The sequence below is a fragment of the Cylas formicarius genome, unplaced genomic scaffold (assembly GCF_029955315.1).
Source record: "Cylas formicarius isolate icCylForm1 unplaced genomic scaffold, icCylForm1.1 PGA_scaffold_10__41_contigs__length_53128322, whole genome shotgun sequence".
Classification (NCBI taxonomy): domain Eukaryota; kingdom Metazoa; phylum Arthropoda; class Insecta; order Coleoptera; family Brentidae; genus Cylas; species Cylas formicarius.
This window is the reverse complement of record NW_026844214.1, coordinates 37,786,104-37,805,350: the sequence shown is the minus strand read 5'-3', so window position 1 is coordinate 37,805,350 and position 19,247 is coordinate 37,786,104. Positions and strand designations below refer to the sequence as shown.

The 19,247-nt window shown below is 33.0% G+C and overlaps 1 protein-coding gene across 2 annotated transcripts in view; it reads left to right on the top strand.

The window, feature by feature from the left end:
- The window catches only part of LOC132695835 (ephrin-B2), a 343,644-nt gene that overhangs the window by 85,403 nt on the left and 238,994 nt on the right, over positions 1-19,247 (top strand). The gene's annotated exons all lie outside the window — the stretch shown is intronic.

The window sequence follows — 19,247 nt, the reverse complement described above, 5'->3', positions numbered from 1 at the left end:
GGTTTTTGATGAATCGATCTTGCTGATGTTTCGCCCATCATCCTGTTGACTTCTTCAGAGCTTAACTGAAATAGTTTCAGATTTTTCATAAGTATCTTTTCAATCTTCTAGTCGTTTTTGTTTAATGTTGATAGCTATGTTACACCAGTAACCGATTAATTTAGTCTCATGTTTTGCAGGTTAGAGCGGGATCCTTTTTGCTGTATAAAATGGTATGGAATAACATTCTCCAGTGGTCACTTTTCGTGGTGACCAATATGATTTCTCTTCAAATCGTTTTTGAACAAAATTATTAGCAGCCTCGAACCAATTACGTAGTATTTTTTGTAACTACGGTTATCCTACAGAACATAGCTGTCATTAATGCGGGACTGCAAAAAAAAACTAATTTTGCCCTAAATGATTAAGTTTCAAAATATATTTCAATTAAATTATTTTTATAACTCGTAACAATTTTCCACACCCACGTTATTGATTTTGTCTGCCTATGTTAGTATCCCCACGAATGCATCCCCAAATATAACTATAAAATCCGAGTTTCTAAAAATGGGTAAATTTTCCGACTTCTTCCGACCTTCTTTTCCGCAAACGAATAAAAACAACTCCGAAAATATCCTAACCTAGTCCGGTAGCTTTTAAAGTCGTCCAATTTACGTACTCCAATAAACTGTGGAAAGTGGAACAAACTTTTATATATTTGACGTGGACCCGTTCGTGCGTTTTAAAAGCGATAAAGGGAGCACAAATACACAGTTTAAAAGTTTGTTTACGTTCTTGTAAATCCCCGTACAAACTATTTTGACAGTGCATTATTGGACTACTTTGAGATTGATTATACATTTGAACCGGAGATAAAACATTCCGTAATCGGGCCGGTTGGGCTATTAGATAATGGGATGTTCTGGCTGGGGCCCTCGCGCTATGAATCTCCCGAGTTTACACACGGTGATTATTTGCTGAAAGCGTTTTGATTACATCTGTGGGCCTTTTTATAGATCGTGAATATCTTGAGCGTTCGCTTATTACAATAAGCTCGAGTTTAAAATACGTTTCAATTTTTCCATAAGCAATATTTTCGTTTATGTAGTAGCCTCATTGTTATTTACATAACAATTTATCATGAGTCTTTTTGTACGAAAATTTTTATCAAAAAAGAAAATATTTCTTAAATTGAAATGTGTTTGCTATTTATTACGTATTTACAGAATAAATGTATAAATTTTTCAACATATGAAAAATTTACGATTTTTTTTAATTTATACTAATTTTTTTATATTTTATCCTATTAATTCAAATTTCCAGATTTTTCAGGATATTGTCATTTCTTTTAATTGTGCGAAAAATATAGTCGAGTATTCTTTCATAAAGCTTTAAAATATTGAAAGACTGCTTGTGCCTGATTGCCTCAATATACCTACATTTAAAGGTACAATTCTTAACAAAAGTTTTTTATTATCATCTTAAATACCCTTTACGCGATTTTGTTGAATATTATTGGTGGTGTTATTTCGTGTGATATTCCAAGTTCAACGTTCAAGATTCAAGATTCATTAGTTCAACGTGGTCCGGAAGTCAGCTTAATGAATGCAATTGACAGAAAAAATACAAACACATTTAAATTTTGTTACTCTAGGACGAATGCAGAGGTTGGGCTGTCTAGTGGCCCTAAGACTTCAGGTTCTGGAAAACTGGAAGTCAGGTATAGATTGGCACCAAGGGCTGCTGTTTGTCACAGATGCGAATCAGCTCTCCTGGGGTACACGCGATTGTCTGCTCACTAAAACATTACCGAAGATTACTCAGACGTCCACAACTATATTTGAAGCCACAATCAAGCGGTTATGCAAACTCTTACTTCTGTGTAGGAATTTTTACTGCCATTTAAACAACACCTTCATAACATGGGGGTGGGCGCTGTGCCAAATTGATCAAGGCTTGCGCTGCCAGTTGATGAGCTGTTGTACTGACTCGTTTCTAAAGTGGCAAGCGTCTTTGAGCTCCTTTCATCTCCGATGTTGGACGTAGACAGCTAGCCGTTTAGTACTCACGCTGTTGCAATGTATTTTTTATATCATTAGCTTTAGCTTTAGGGAGTTTTTGATTCGTCTAAACACCTTTGCGTGGAAACGATGGTACTTACCTACCATTCCTTTTTTAGATACAAATTGAAAAGTGATGATTGGTGTGATCTCATCCTGTCTTGTCTTTTCGGCAGAGTAACGTTTATCTCATTGATGTTCTAATGACAGCAGAGCCCTCTCTTTGTTCCACCAAGTGAAATGGAGAAGCTTTAGGTTGTATTGTAGAAGTTCGGCTCATGGGTTCTAAAATCACATTTGACTGCTGCTCAGTTAACCAACCTTGAGATGTATAAGTTACAATGGTCAGTCAGATCGTCTCTAAATTTACTGTTTACTAATTTTTGTATATTCTAGTTAAATTTGTTTGAGTAATAATTTCCGACTAATGACAGAATTCATTTTATGGATCTGTTTATCTGCTATTGACAATAAATAAAGCTAAATATATTTCGACTAACGGGTTCCATTTTTAAGTGCATCGATTTGAAAAATCAAAGACATGCCCTTTCGCGCTGTCATCGTGTCAGTGTTTTTGTCATGGTGTAATACATCATCGGGCGTCGTATCTCCCAAACTTAATTTGGAATATATGATATAATAAAGTGGTTCTGCGGAGGAGAAAGAAAAATGACAAATTACCGATGCTAGAGGGGAAATAACTTTTTTCCTAAAAACATCCTCGAAAATATCGACATTTTTCCATGCTCTGCCATTTTTCCGTCGCACAGTCTTACAGTGAGTGTAGCTAGTCGGTTACGCAAGCAACCATCAAGGTTTCATAAAATTTGGTTTTTGTTAAAAGATTTCGCTTGTCGAGTGGCGGATGATTAACGAGCCCAACCATTCGAATAGGTTACGGCGCATCAACCCGGCGCTGTTGCCTAATGTCAGAAGTGGGATTTGGTGGAATCGTTCAACAAATACGGGTTCATTCTAGGATGTTTTAATTAAATGGTGTAAGGCAAATGATAAGTGAGATTATCGCCTTTATGTTAAGTATGATGGTGTATTAGATTCGGTTAGATTATTCCGCCATGTGAAAACTGAAACGTAATCTCTTAATTGACAGATTAATTCTTGTGTGATTCTGTTCTGTGGCGCATTTTTAATCCGTTTAGTTACAAATCAAATTATAGTTCCCCGCTTTTGAGTGAATAATTTAGCTTTTTTGAGTACAAGCATTATTCATTTTTCCTCCAACCAACAATTTAAGGAAAATACAGCCCTGTTCGCTTTTGAGGATTTATGAAAAAATTGCATTTTGTGTATCTTAAAGAGTTTTCTACTCCCGTCTCTAAAATACGCAATTATGAACTGTTCAGGACTAGGCAAAGTGTTACTTTAAGACACCAGCTTCATTAAATGCTGTCGCGAGTCACTTCGTGCGTTTCCGGTACTGTTACTAATTAAATTTGACACACTGATTGGTGACTTTTGTCAGGTATGATGGTCACGTCACGTCACTCGGTGAATATATCCGTGCTGTTTTGGCAAAAATGTACCCAAAAACTAAATGTCGTAGAAAATGTATAGTATGCAACTCGTTTGGGAAACTTCTTCAGTCACTCGTTTATTAAGCATTTACTTAGCTCATGCCAAATCAAACTCGTGACTAAATTGACGTTTGTCAAACTTGTTGTATAAATATCATTTAGATATTTCCAGTGAACAAAAAGTCTTACAGGAAGCACAAATGTGCTTGCGCATAATATAACTTGCATGAAAGCTCAACAACGAAAGTGCAACGTTAATCTTCAAATATGGGTATATCAAAAAATGTAAATATTTACGACCTTTTCATTAGTAGTAGAGGTTGTCGTAAGACACTTCTTCCTCGACTTTTTGGCGAAGATCTTTTTTTATTATAATTTTTGTTTGTAATTGTCAAAACTTAATAAGCACGTATACATAGTATTACCGTAGTAGTCACAATCTGAAAATAAGATCAATTAGTGGGCATACCCGCAAGGTAGGAGATACTTAACACGTGCTTTCCTCGTCAAAGTGTAATCCAGTTATAATTCGTGTCGAATCGAATTATGATTTCCCATTAAACCTGATATTGACAATTTCGTTTTACAGACACATACGCACTTCACCGACACAGGTTGTTAAATACATTTATACAAGAGGCACGATGATACTTGGCCTTATTTCTCGTAGAGTTAATTTGATTTGTTAATAAGAGGATTGGCGGTGCAATATCGGAAATTGGAAAGTAATGCGGACAACAATATGGGAGTGTGTTAAATTCAGTGAAGTCTAAATTAGATTTACTCATTTTGAAGTTGCTGTTTGATAACTAAAAGAAAAGGTGACTTTTGTTTGTGCAAATTGGAATTAATAATGCGCGTGAAGTGCATTATAGCAGGTGTACTAGTATTAAGTTCTTATATATTCGCCTTGGTATTATTTTGCATTTTTTAAAAAATTCTCTCTGTTGAAAATATTCCGCCAAAATTCTGGAAATAAGACACACAATTACCCAATAATTAGTAAATACGTCGGTCCAAATCTTAAAAGATACACATAACGTATACAGAAACAAACTTCATTTGTATAAAACTTTTCTCTATTTAATCTAATCAATCTTTGTGTTCCAATAATGGTTTCGTTTTCTTACTTTGGCTTCACTGCAGTGGGACTCGTCAACCGGCAACATATCATTGAACTTTACTGACAACTAAGCCAAGGAATCAGTGGGTCTTCACATAATAAGTAACTATTATTACTCTATGTGCTGTATCGAGCAAAGGTCCAAACCTTGGATCTAGATTTGAGTTCCTAGAAAGTTTTCAGTAGTTTCCAGATATGCTTATCAGAAAGATTAGTTAACCCATTTCATAATCTTCGTACGCAATGTCCGAAGGTGAATAGACCCATTCTTAATACTGGATCTTAGAAAATTAGTCACACCCATTTAAGCTTCTTTGTAACTTACATCTAACGGTAATTTTTATAAATCGTCTTATCAATGTCGGTGTTATTTTGACGGCCCGCATTCAAACGTATAATTTGATCCTATTGTTATACCATAATCTTGTTGTAATATGGATCGTAAGTTCAGGCGGTGAACGGAATAAAATCCAAGCGGCGGCGGATATTTAAAAAATTATCTGTGATGTATCAGGAGAAACCCTCTTCATTTAACTCTGCACACTTCGTTTCGGATACCAAGTCAGTGTCATTTCGTTATGTTTGTAGGTGGTAATTTGGAAATGTCACATACAAATGTTATTTTTTAAATTGTTTTAAAAGTAGACAAATTTGGGGAAAAAACATTTATCAAAAATATTTTTCGAAAGAGCGGAATTTGTACCATTTTGAACCACCAATACAAACAAATCAAAGCTGTTTTTAGCAGTAATTAGCAGGGTTGGGTTGATTTTAATCAAGTGATTTAAATAACGATTAAAATCATTATTTAAATCACAAAGTATTAAATACGCGCCCATTTCCTTTAAAACGTTAGTAAAGGGTTTATTGGATTTTATTATATTTATACGGTTAACTTTTTTTTTAAATATATTGAAAATCGTTTACATTCTGTCCAGAGATAAAGAAATTTTTCGATATGAATACGAAATACTTTTTTTATGTATCGTAAACATTAAAAGGAAGTAGGTATCTAAAAATTATAAACATAATATAAATAAAATATGCATGAATTCGAATTTTGGCAAGAAAACACAAAAAAAGAAATGACATTTTTTAAATAATAAGCGCCTTAATTCTTTTGAAAACGTTTTTGTGAATACCTTACTTCAACTTTTAAGTTAAATAAAAATCAAATAAGTAATAATAAAACAAAATATTAGTTGTCTACCTGTATTCGTTTCTTGCTGCGTATTATCACAACTATCATGGTGTGCTTTAAGTGTAAATTGAATTTCTTGCTCTACACCCACATTTATTTGGATTTGTTGTTTTTTATGTAAAACTGTTAGCAATTTAAATGTTTTCACCTAATGCTCTATTTTCCACTAGTTCCACTCTTTTGACAAACGACCAACTAAATACGCGAGACGTACTCATGATTTTATAAAAGTCAATTATTTTTTATTTTTTTAATAAAAATAAAAGTTTACCCAACAATGCGAATTAACAAGTAAGCAAACTATGTGCAAGAAAGGATTGGTCACGTATAATAATAGTATATTATGCAAGATTGATAAACTCCACTTTAGTCACGAGATTTGGAGCGCCGCGGAACGAGTGCTTAATAAACTAGTGATTGAAGAAGTTTATCAGCGTGTTGCATATTATTTTTTTTACGATCATTACTTTCAGCCCACACTGAGTGACGTGTAACAAGATCGTCAGAACTGACAAACTTCAAACACCACCTACCGGAAATATTCCATTGCCCTCAAACCCGTCACTTAATGAATCTCAACAGTGATCATCACTCATCATTGAATATTTTAGAATCTCAACAGTGATCATCACTCATCATTGAATATTTTACAGTGGGAAGCAAAAACACATGGTTTTTCCGATAATTGTAAAATATAATTAATCTCAAAAAATCTTTCGCAGTGTTATGTCTGCTTATAATCCAGTGAAAACATCGTTCTAAGAGTTTTTTTGTGGATTTTGCTCTGTTTTAAAAACTCGAATTTACTTTTCTCTCATGTACAGGCGTTGAATCTTAATCAACCATTGTGAAAAATAAAATTTTTTCGATACTTATTCTTTGGTAATTTTTATGAGATCTTCAACTAATTTTAATGATAATTATTGCTGCATTTGGACTCATTTCTTAGTTTTCTCTAGTCAATTTAGGGAGATGTTGAACAACGGGTTATGTCCCAGATTTACCGAACGTCATATTTCATTCATAAAACGGGGGTCTTGTATCGTCATTATTTACTCTCTTCTTGGCGGATGTCCTAAGTGTAGCGTTACAGTACGTGGAAATTTGCTTGTTGATAAAAATTTTACATGAATTATGGATAGCTGGCACACGATCTCACGATCTCGCCTCACACAAAAACACTAAATACGGAGAATATATGACACCCTGTCTTGACGTTTTACCAACGTTAGAAAAGCAAATACACACATGCAATCTGATACGTTAAGATACCTACTCCGGGCACCTACTTACTTCATCATTTTTACTTTAATGTTATGTCTCATTTGTACGGTACGACCAGGTATTAACAACCCGTATCGGGTTTCTTTTGGTTTATACGGTTGGTTAACTGGGGAATTTCATAAATATTCAGGTGGTACAATGTAATTCTATAGTTAAAAGGAGATAAGGATATTTATCTGGTAGGTTGCTATTGCTACGCTCTCATTTGACACTTCCATGACGGCTTATCTATCTTTTTGTGTCGAAGAAAAATTATAAAGTGTTGTTTCGTTGCTTGCACTAGGCAAAAGCTAAAACATTCATTTTTTGGTTCGCGTCACATTGGTTTCAACGGGTACCGACAAACGCGACGTACACTTAATTTTGCTTTTCAACATGATATAGAAAGCTTAATTTTCTTATACAGGTTGTACTTTTGTATGTATGCTATACTCTGTGTAGAGGTCTAGCAAGAGGTCTGTGTTTCTTTTTTAATGTAATAATTAAAAACTCTTATTAAAACGTACAAAAACACTAAATGTTGATTTTTTTACTTTTAAATTAAAATCTGCAAAGACTTATTCAAGCCACGAATAAGGAACTGATTTTTTTTAAAGATATTTTTTGATTTTCAATTTGCAAATCCTTATGACATTAAAAATTCTATTCGTATTAATTAATCATGCTATTAGCAGAAGGGGAGTGAAAAGAAACCGTGAAAATAAATAAGTGGCAGGAGGTTGGGGCCACACGAAACAAAGTGTCCCCGTTTCTCGTATTTTTTCGTAGAATCGAATACGCTTGCTCGCATGTTTAATGTGTATAATACGACTGAAAGCTCGATTTGATAAAACCATTCATCTTCAAAGGAAAATAAACAAATCTCAAGTCGAAAGCTGTTTCTGCGAGGCTATTATGTACGAGAAAAGCCTCTTTTCATTTAAAACTAAAGGAAGGAGCAGCGGGTAAAAAATAAACCTACTTTTTAAATTGGGTATGTGCGGCAAGTACTTTTTTCAGGGTTTGTATTCAGATTAGTGTTCTTTTTACTGAATAAAATTCAAAAGAAAAAATAACGTTTTTGGGGGTAATCAAGGGAACCAAAAATATAGTACGTTTTACATAAGCCTATTTTATATGCATATAACTTTGCTTAAATGTCATCTAAATGTTTTGGAAAGAATGAGCTTTCAATTTTATTATAAAAACATATTTTTTTTATAAAACAGTAAAAAACTAGACAGACAAAAATGAGTCTTTGACAATTGCTCTTTACTGAAATATTTGTGCAGAATTTTCATAATTATAGTCATTTTTGAAACAGCCAGTAGGTATTTCAACATTAAAAAATTGTCACCTCCTACATTTTATAAACAATTAAGATTGCTTTCAAATTTAGCTATTAGGCTATTAAAAAAATATGTTTTTTTATTTATTTTTGTATTTAGGCAGATAAAAATATACATTATACAAATATACAGTATGCCGTGACTGACAAATATTGGTGTCAAGACAAAAGATGGTTGTCATAGTTATATTATAAAAATATAAACAGTAGAATGATTTCCTATATTACTCATTTAAAAACATGTCTGCAAATATTAACAGAACAGAAAGAACGGAGGCAGAAAGAAATATGGTCTAATTATTTGACAGGCATTTTAGACTCGCTTTGCGAGAACTTCGTCGCAGTGCTTTAATCGCGCTCATTCACGGAGAGCAAGAGGTGTCGGAACTCAACTGAAGCAGTTTTCTGCAAAAAATTGTAGGTATTGTGGTCAAATTGGGCCAGTGTGCAGAAGCTGCTTTAAGTAAAGAGGAATATGCAACCACAACATCAAATTCCACAAATGATTAATAACACCTATTTCTTGTTTTTTTTATGTAGTGTAGTATCCCACATGGTATGTTTGTTTGTTCTTTTTATACACAAAATTCACACGTTTACATTATATCATCCGTTCGCTTGTTGAACTCCGACTGGAATCCTGCAGACGTTTCGCCAAAATCTCACTCACTTCGAACAGTGTTTTCGGAGCGCGAGCATTGAAGATGCCAAGTGAGATTTTGGCGAAACGTCTGCAGGATTCCAGTCGGATATATATATATATATATATATATATATATATATATATATATATATATATATATATATATATATATATATATATATATATATATATATATATATATATATATATATATATATATATATATATATATATATATATATATTCTCACGTATTGATTCACGGATGGAAAAATGTGATGACCTATACTCCGGGATATCATCCGTTCGCTCGTTGAACTCCGACTGGAATCCTGCATCCGACTGAAAACACTTCGAACACTGTTCGATATATATATATATATATATATATATATATATATATATATATATATATATATATATATATATATATATATATATATATATATATATATATATATATATATATATATATATATATATATATATATATATATTTGTATATATTTCTTATTGTATGATTTAAACAGCTTTTTTTTATCTACAAAACAAAATACTTTAGGTATTTATCTAACGTTTTTTTATTGCAAACTGTTTTTACAAATAACAAATAGTGTACAAACTTTAAAACTCAAAAATTCTAATAATAAACTAATTTTTGAAAAACTTTATCTAAAATAAAGTTAGGTATAACCATGACTATATTTTTCAGCGAATACAGATTTTTACACATTCTGGTTGCATATTTTATACGGAGTGTTTTGATTTTTATAAAAATTGCAATTTTTTTGCTAGGCAGTATTTAATTTTAATATATTATCTATTTAAATCTTATATTAACACCGTATAATTCCCTGGTACATAATTAACCAAAAACGTATAAATTTGGAAACATTAGTTAATTATTTGAAAATGTATACGTACAAATAATTTATGTAGAAATTATTTGGGTAAGCACAAAAATAAAGCATTACGAATAATTAACACTAAAGCATATGGATGTGATATAATAATATAATACTTTATGTCAACAATTAATAATTTTTTAAAGGAAAACAGTATCTAAACCAGAAAAATCATCGCTAAAGTTTGAGCCTCTATCGAAAAGACTAAATTATTAAAAAAATTCTAAAGTTTCAGGCATTATTTCCTTGTGTTTAGTACTTCTGCTTGGCCGTAAACTGGAAATTACTGGATCGGTAGCAGGTAAATGTTATATTTTCGTGCTCGTAATACTCCAGCAATTATATTGAGGTTATTGGTTAAGCGAATCCTGTCGAATATCAGATTTTGTAAATACAAAAACTTAGATGTTGATATGTTTTTAACTAATTTGTTCATTTTATTATTATATTTCTGATAAAAGAATCGACTTATTTGTGTAAAAATTTCAAAAAACCATTAATCAGTATTCGTTTCGTTTAAATCGTAGTTAAATTTGTAATTAGACACACTGACACGTCAAAATTTAACGCATAAAGATAGCTATCTATGTATATCTATATCTATCTAAATAATTGTGTGAATTTAATTCTAAAAATATAAAGAAAATTTTTTGGTGTATGTCTCTGATATTAGACTAACCCGGTCCTCTGCGCGGCGCCGGCGTTAGAAATAAAGAAAATATGATATTTGTGCAAGTTAGTTTTGTTTGTTTGTTTGTAAGGAACAGAAGCCTCTGGCAACGAATTGATATATCTATATGAATATGCCAAAGGAAAAATGCATTTTAATTTTTTTGCGAGTGTCTTTTTTATTTTCTTAAATGTGTAATTTCGTTTTTACTTCTTTTTTAATAATATTTAAAATACTCGACTCAATTCGATGAAAATTATTGCAAGTGATTTATAACTTATGTAATCAGCGAAAAATGTAATCTATATTGTTAATAATTTTGATATATTTTTGGTATTTGGCAACTAAAATTACACGATTTCACATTCGCTACGCTTTTAGACATTTGATTAGAAATCGCAAGATTCATTTTGCTGACCAGGTTAGGAAACACCCCCTACAGGTTCATCAAATAAGTATCTTAAGAGATCTATTTTCAATGCCAATCGAGTGTGGTCCCCTAACGCGACGTCCCGGATGCTTCGCTTTCTCTCTTTAGAAAGAATCACCAAAGGAACGTATTTATAAAGATATTTTTGTAAGTTTCCCTTCTCGTTGGCGTTCATAAAGGGACTTACTGTTGGTTCGATGTAATTATAAGCTCTAATTCTCGTTGCTCTTTCCCGGGGGGGATTGTGCTCGGAAGAAACTTTCCAATAGAGACTTTTTAAAGGAAATGTCAATACGTTAGTCGTGGAAATATAGCTTCAATAATTAAATCTGGTCAGTGAAGTAATTCGCAATGGAAAAATCTTCTTTCATTTGCTAAATTATAATTATTAGCGAGGGTTTGTAAATAGTGGTGCAATGGTTATTCTTGGTCCAGCTGGCCTTAAAATTGAGATTGAGGATTTAATTATACAAAAATTTGAATGTTGATTAGAAGCACGTAAATAAGTAGCCCTGGGATTCTATCTAGCGCAATCCTAGCCTCCGTAATCTTCCATATCGGGAAAATGGAAGTGTTGGTGACTTCGTGGTCGTCGTCGTTAAAAAAGCTTGAGCAAGATGAAAAACTAAAAATTAGTCATTCATAAATTATAATCGAACCAGGAAATGTTAGAAGTACTCTTTTGGCAACACCGCAATATGTCAAGGCTGTGTGATTTTTAAAATGTTAGGCTTTTTCAACAAAAATTGTAGTACTTTTTACAAAACTTCTGGATGACTCCTGCGTCGGTTTTTGCTGAGTCGAACTTGCTGACGTTTCGCCAATCATCCTGTTGGCTTGTATGGGGATAAGGTTCCCCCACAATACTTCCATGCTTTGTGCAAAAACCAAGAACACAAACCTATCTTTATGCAACTCTTTAAATACTACGTATATTTTTTCGCATTTCATTCTAAGGCTATACCGCAAATGCTACTCTCCCCCCGTTTCAATGATAACTTAAACTGACCAACAAAAATTGATTGAAGGGTCGATTTATTGATACTAGTTGTTGTGGGATATTGCAACCAATAAATTTTGTTTTGTTTGTCATTCATTTGGTATTAACATTTCCACAACAATCCGGCACATATTATTCGAATACATTATTGTATTTTGACTGACCCCAGTGTTTTTAATGTCAGTATCCAACTCCTGGAGCGGGATAATGATCCTTCTAGAAGATGGTCTGAACTGGTAACTTCTAATTGAAGCCGTATAATAATGAATACCACGCAGCAAGTAATTTCGTCAATTAAGGGATCTTCCACGTTGTTTTCTCCGAGATATTTGATACCGGGTGCGTTGAGTAACTCGGTCCGACTAAAAGGATTTTTTTCTTTCCGAAACAATTAGAGACAGTAATAAGTATAATGCCACTAATTGGATCAGAGGAATATCATCGAATATCAACAAAATTTGAATTGAATGCCTTAAAAGAGCCAAGCAAAGTTACTTATAGTATTATTCGCGTCTGAAATAATTAACTAGAGAAAATTCAATGGAAATTCGTAATGGGGAAAATATTTTGTGGATGGAGTAATATATTTCATATATTAGGTACCTATATTTTTATAGTCGTGCGTCTGGCTCGAGTATATCTAGACTTAAAAGGCTTATGAAACCAAAATTAAACTGCTTATATAAAAGCAAAAATAAATTGCGACCGCAAATTTCTCTAAAAATTAAGGTTTATAATAGCCTATTTATCACATAAAGGTTTCCTCAGGTGGCCAATAATGGAGAAGCCGAATTAACGCACATATATGTTCGGCCAGTGTGCATTTTTCTAAGATATATATTTTTAATTAGACAGAGGCGCAAAAGATGAACAGGTAGGCAGAAATTATATATATATATATATATATATATATATATATATATATATATATATATATATATATATATATATATATATATATATATATATATATATATATATAATTTCTGCCTACCTGTTTATTTTTCGGAAACGCCTCCATAACTCGTGCACTTTAAATATTGCTTTTGCAAATTTTACTAGAAAATTCACAGGCTTGACTTATTAATTAAATAATTTCGGTAATTTTACTTCTCCATTTTCAATATTTTGCCTCCTTGATGAATCTTAAAGATCGTTAACTGTTGTAACTATAGTATAATCCTAGTTTGCAAAATCTATCGAGAAAATCACCATAGTTGTTTGGATTCAATTAAGCATACTTTTAAAATATTATAATGTTATATAAACAGGATGTTTGTATTTTATTGGATAACTACTTTCTTATTTTACACCTTTTTATTATCACACTTTTGAACTCCTCGAAACTTCCTAGAAATATTTCATTTACAATATCCTGTGGCTAGGTCTTTGTCATATATTTGGCGTTGATTTCCTTATAGAAGAGGAACCTTACTGCCGGTGTTGATATTTTAAAAACCCATAAATTTTAATCATCTAAGAAACTAAAATTTTTATGCTATTTGGTATTTTAAAAAGGGTGACTTTGTAGTTGATGGAGAATTCGAAATATTCGCAGTAAAATTACACACCGATCTAGCGTGCGGGAAGCGTCACTTTACCACGTCAATTTTATTTCCCGCGGATCCGCGCACACTTCGGACGTTACCGGGAATTTGAGCCCACCGGTTTGGGAGTAATCGGATGATTCCAGAGATATTTCCAACGCCTTGAATTTGACGTTTGTCAATTCTGACGGTCATGTCAGTGAATGTATTCGTATTGTTGGGCGAAAATGTACCCAAAAACTAACGGTCGTAGAAAAAGCATAGTATGCAACACGTTCGGTTAACTTTTAAAGTCAATCGTTTACTAAACACTCGCTCCGCTGCGCTGCGCTTGTGTCAAATAAACTCGTGAGTCAAATGCCGTTTACCGCACTTGTTGCATAATATACTATTTCCATTGTAACAGTGCCAGGGCGACCAAACATGGCGAAAAAAAAAAGCAATCAATTCCTACAGAAACGTCATTATTTTGATTTGCGATGCGTTTGAAAATAAGTCATTTTTGACAGTTTGACATAGGCAACGCACTCAAAACTAAGTCTGTATTAATCAGAATCTCTAGGCATCAAACATCCTTTTACAAAAGGAAGTTATGTTTATCATGCAATGCGATAAAATTCGCTGACTGAAGGTAAAAAAGAAACTTCCTTTCAGAAAATTTCGAAATACCCACTTTTGACCGAATATGCTTAACTTAATACTTATAAGCCGATATTACTTTCATGTTAGTCAATATTTGTGCTTTTTATTATATCTTTCTGGATGACTCATTAATGCGATTTTTTAATTTGTTTATGTTGTTATGTGCTTATTAACTTCGCCTGTAGTGTTGTTTCAGCTCTCATTCAAATAACAACCGACCCCCAATCCAAGTGAAAAAATTGTGTGATAACTTTGTTGTTCCACCACTTCATTACGTACACTATTTTGGAGGCAGATGTAAAATTTTGTAAATTGGGCCCTGCAAAACATACAGATATATTGGAAACACCATCTAGCAATTTAACACGCGCATGACAAATTACTACTTTTAAAAATCAATTTTTGACAAGCTTGTAATCGAAATTACAACACGGATACAACGCCTCGTTATCAAACGTGGCGCGACTTATACATATTATAATTTAAACTGTACATCGACAACCGCGCGCATAAAAAAGAAACTTAATATAAAAAAACGAAAAAGAAAGGGTACCGTCCTTAACCAGCCGTTAAACGAGCAAGTGAGGATTAAACGGACACCATAATATTTTACGTGCGTGGTTATTGTACCCGAAATTGTTCCCATAGTGGTACCCTTCACTGTGCACACGCCTATGCGTTATTAAATCATCATAATACGACATTTATTAGCGTTCCTTAACTCGAAACGTCGCTTCGGATACGCGGTCGCAGAGCAGACATTTTGGCCGTGCACACGGCGTCAAAGAAATAAGCCCAAATTTAATGTTTTTGTTTGTGGGGCGTTCACGTTGCCGTGCGTATTTTTTCCATGATTTTGTTATCGACTTTCATTTATTGTTATTTCGAAACCTTCAAAGTTCATTGGTTTTCTCGTTTCGCGGGTTGATTTTCTTTTTTGATTTATTATTATTATCAATCATAATTATTTGTCCTCTGAACTACGTTTGTTGCATCATAAGCTTTTAATTTTGGTACTTCCGTTTATATATTTATAAGTGCAAATACAAATTTTCTGTTGTACATTTTCTCGGTGAAAATTTTTCTAATATCATTTTGACTACCACTTTTCTTTATTTTTATCCCTCCCTTTTTGCTTCATATAATTTTTTCTGTCGAACATTCCTTCCCGATTTGACCATTGCAAGCCCATTGTAATAACAACGATTAACTAATTTTGTGAAAAATCCGGCTGGGCAGCAGTTTCCCTTTTAAATTGTTAGTTACAAATCTTTCCAAATTTTTGTCAATTTTGTTGTTGAGTCATAATCAAAGAAAGCTCTCGACACCTTTCATCTAAAACCAAAATTATGGAAACGCTACGTCGATGATACTTTTGTTATTTGGCCTCATGGTCAAGAAATCCTAATAGATTTTCTTTTACATTTAAACTCGATACACCCTAACATACGTTTTACCATTGAGTTGGAAGCTAATAATAACCTTCCATTCTTAAATATTCTTATCAATAGAAAATCAGACCTAACATTGGGTCATTGTGTTTACAGAAAACCTAGGCACACCTTAATGCATGGTCACATCACCACCCAGCCTAAAAATCATCGGTTATCAACTCTCTTGTTTACAGAGCCGTAAAACTATCTCAAAAGTAGGTACGGAGCCACTTTCAGTCAAGCTCTGAAGAAGTCAACAGGATGATTGGCGAAATGTCAGCAAGTTCGACTCAGCAAAAACCGACGTAAGAGGAATCCAGAAGTTTTGTAAAAAGTATAATAATAATAAAAAAACCTTCTAAACTCATAAGCCTTCATAACATTTTAAGACAACATACACACTAGCAGTGTGTATTTTCCCGAACCATTATTTTAAGAAAGACACACTTATTTACCTAAATATGTAGCAACTGTAGACAAAAAAATACCAAAATACTGATTTATTTATTTTTAAATAATACGCACAAATAATCAAATGATAAAATCAAAATAGGCTTTATTTTTATAATCGTTTTTATCTAATAATTCTATCAGGTAACATTTAAATGTGTAAAATTTAATATAAAAAATAGCACACATTGTTGACACCCCCAAAAATAGTCAATTAGTTCAAAAAAGAAATAAGGAGAAACCATCTCTTGTTTCTTTTATCTGCCATTAGATAGATGAGTTGCTTTCCGAGGTTTTTTTTTTTAACTTTTGGAGGATTTTGCAATCTGCCCATTGGGCACTCAGCGTTTGATTTGACAAGAGAATGATTCCAGCGAGTGATCGTCTTTAAAATTATAACTAAATCTTAAGTCTAGATTATTTCAGTCTGTACGATCTTAAGCCTAAACTTATCTGAGTCCTATAGTGAGGTCCGATAGCAGTAGACGCTTCAACCTGCGCACTACATTGACTTCGTGCATATTTAACTCGTGGTGAACTGAACGAACTATAAGGATGTAAATTTTCTTTAACGGTTTGTAGAGGGAGGTCGTGAATAATTACTCCATTGGGTGCGTCAACGAAGATACGCATAACCTTGTTGTGAAGCCTCTGCAGGATGGCAATATTGGAGTCACTAGCAGTAGCCCATAGCTGAATACCATAAGTCCAGACCGGCTTGACTGGTATAGTAATATTTTGCTATCCAACGATGTGTTTTTTCTTCGGATTGTGGCAGCTGATAGTTGTTAATCTTCACTAGAGAACATGTTTCTATGTATTGTGTGTATGTTATATGTACAGCTGTATTTTATTTAGGTTAGGTTGAAAGATTCTTGAGGCCAATGTTGGTTCGGTGTGTGGTGGTAATATTGTAGTGTCATCAGCATAAGTTGCTACCCTAGTAGTTCTGGTTGTTGGTATGTCTGCATTATATATGGGCTATAGTTTCTGTCAGAGCACACTACCTTGGGGAACACTCGAATGAATGGAGTATAGCTTTACTTGTAAGTCGTTGTCGAAGCCAAATTGATGATCTGAAATTATTTTTTTTGCTTCGACCATCTTGTTCAGCCCCTCGACATACAACTTCTTGAAGACTTTGGAGTGCATTTGCAGCAAATTTATGGGCCTATAGGAGGTGACTTCTTCTGGCTTTTTTTCCAGGTTTAAGGATCTTAATAATTTGGGACACTTTTTAAGTATTTGGGAAGTAGTTGCGAGGAGGTTCTAATTAGATAAACAAAAACGGCGCTATTAACTTGTTAAAATTCTGGTATCGTTTCTCGTTTGTATATTTTAAAATATGCTAAATATTACACAGGTATTTTACTTTTGTGGAAGAAATTTAGCGAGAAAGGTGTTCGAGTTTTTTGAAATTAACCAGCGGAACTGGAATAACCAAGGAAACATCTTGCAGATAAATTCAGTTTTGTGTTATTACTGAGTAGGACTTTTTAAAACTATCCTTTTTGATTTTTTTTTATCGAACTGCACCGAATTGAATCGAATGGTAATATTGATTAGAACCTTTTTAATTGGTAATCAAAATTATTTTTCAAGGCAAGAAATAAATAAAACATTCGACACCATAAACATTAAACAATGATGTATCCAACGGTGTTCCGGTAAAAAAGAAACAAAGCGATTTAAAACCTTTTTTTTATTTTGGAAACAAAAATCCTCCAAACATGAAAAATTTGTTTTCGAAGAGGAAATAAACTAAACGAATATTTTCCAACCCCTCGAAAACTCTAGCGGTGGGGACAGCCACCCTTAACGTTTTAAATGGAATTAGTGGTCGAGTGTAACTTGATTTGAAAACCCAACCTTGATGATCGCCGAACACGTGTAAAATTTCAAATATTATATCTACCTTTCACGAGTTATCATATAAAGCTTTAAAAATTCCTTATTTGGTTATTGAGTAAATTGTATTATTAATTTCATTATTTTTATTTAGTAAATTTAACACTTGATATTTTCACAAGATCACGCAATAATGTCAAATTATAATAACTGTGGTCCGTGCCAAAGCGAATAAATTAGTAAAATGTCACTGTGAGATACAGACTGTTAAGGTTTCAGGTGATCATTTCTAAGTAAAAAAGTATACTACATTTAATTCGGTAAAACACCGTTCATGATATCAGCATTTTAATACAATCACCTCTACAAATTATCAGCCAATTTTAACATCGGTTTTTCTTGTGATTTGATTGATGCGTTCGACATATGCGAGGTGCACCAATGAGTCACTCTTTATCCCATTGGGCCACAGAGAAATGACAATTTCGAGAACTAAACTTTAACACTCTATGTTGCGGACCCTGCCGCATAATCGTGTGCGTTTAGAAGGTAATCTATATGTTCGCTTGGTAAGTCTCCGTTGGATACTTAATGTTATTTAGGTTTTTTTCATAGTTGCTACGGCGAACATTATTTCCAATTTGCTATTTAATTCGCTGTTGTTATAAACCGTTCGAATTTAACACGACGATCGTATTCGTTGTCGTTTGTGCGCAATTTGATGTCTGTTGCATTGGCGTAAGTTCAAAGATATCCTCTGGCACAATTTCGGGAGTGGAACGATACAGTTAAAACTGTTTTACGACTGCGGGTTAATAACATTAACAGTATTATGTGATTGGGGTTGGGAAATAAAAGTTTTCAAATGATCTTGATGCGGTTTATTGGGTAGAATGTTTGATTACCACGTTTTCGCAATTGTTTTGTTAAATAATATTAAAATCAAAACTGACTACCAAATCTATAATTTCTATTCTATGTGAAAAATCAAAATTATTTAAATTTATTCTTTGTTTCGAATACGATGATTCCGTAGGTAAAAAATTACGTTCTGCTCCGTTGTGTCAATAAAAAATTATCAAAAAAAAAAAAACAGAAACTATTGAAACCTGTTTTAAACGTTTCTTTGTTTCAAATACGATGATTCCGTAGGTAATAAATTACAAAAATT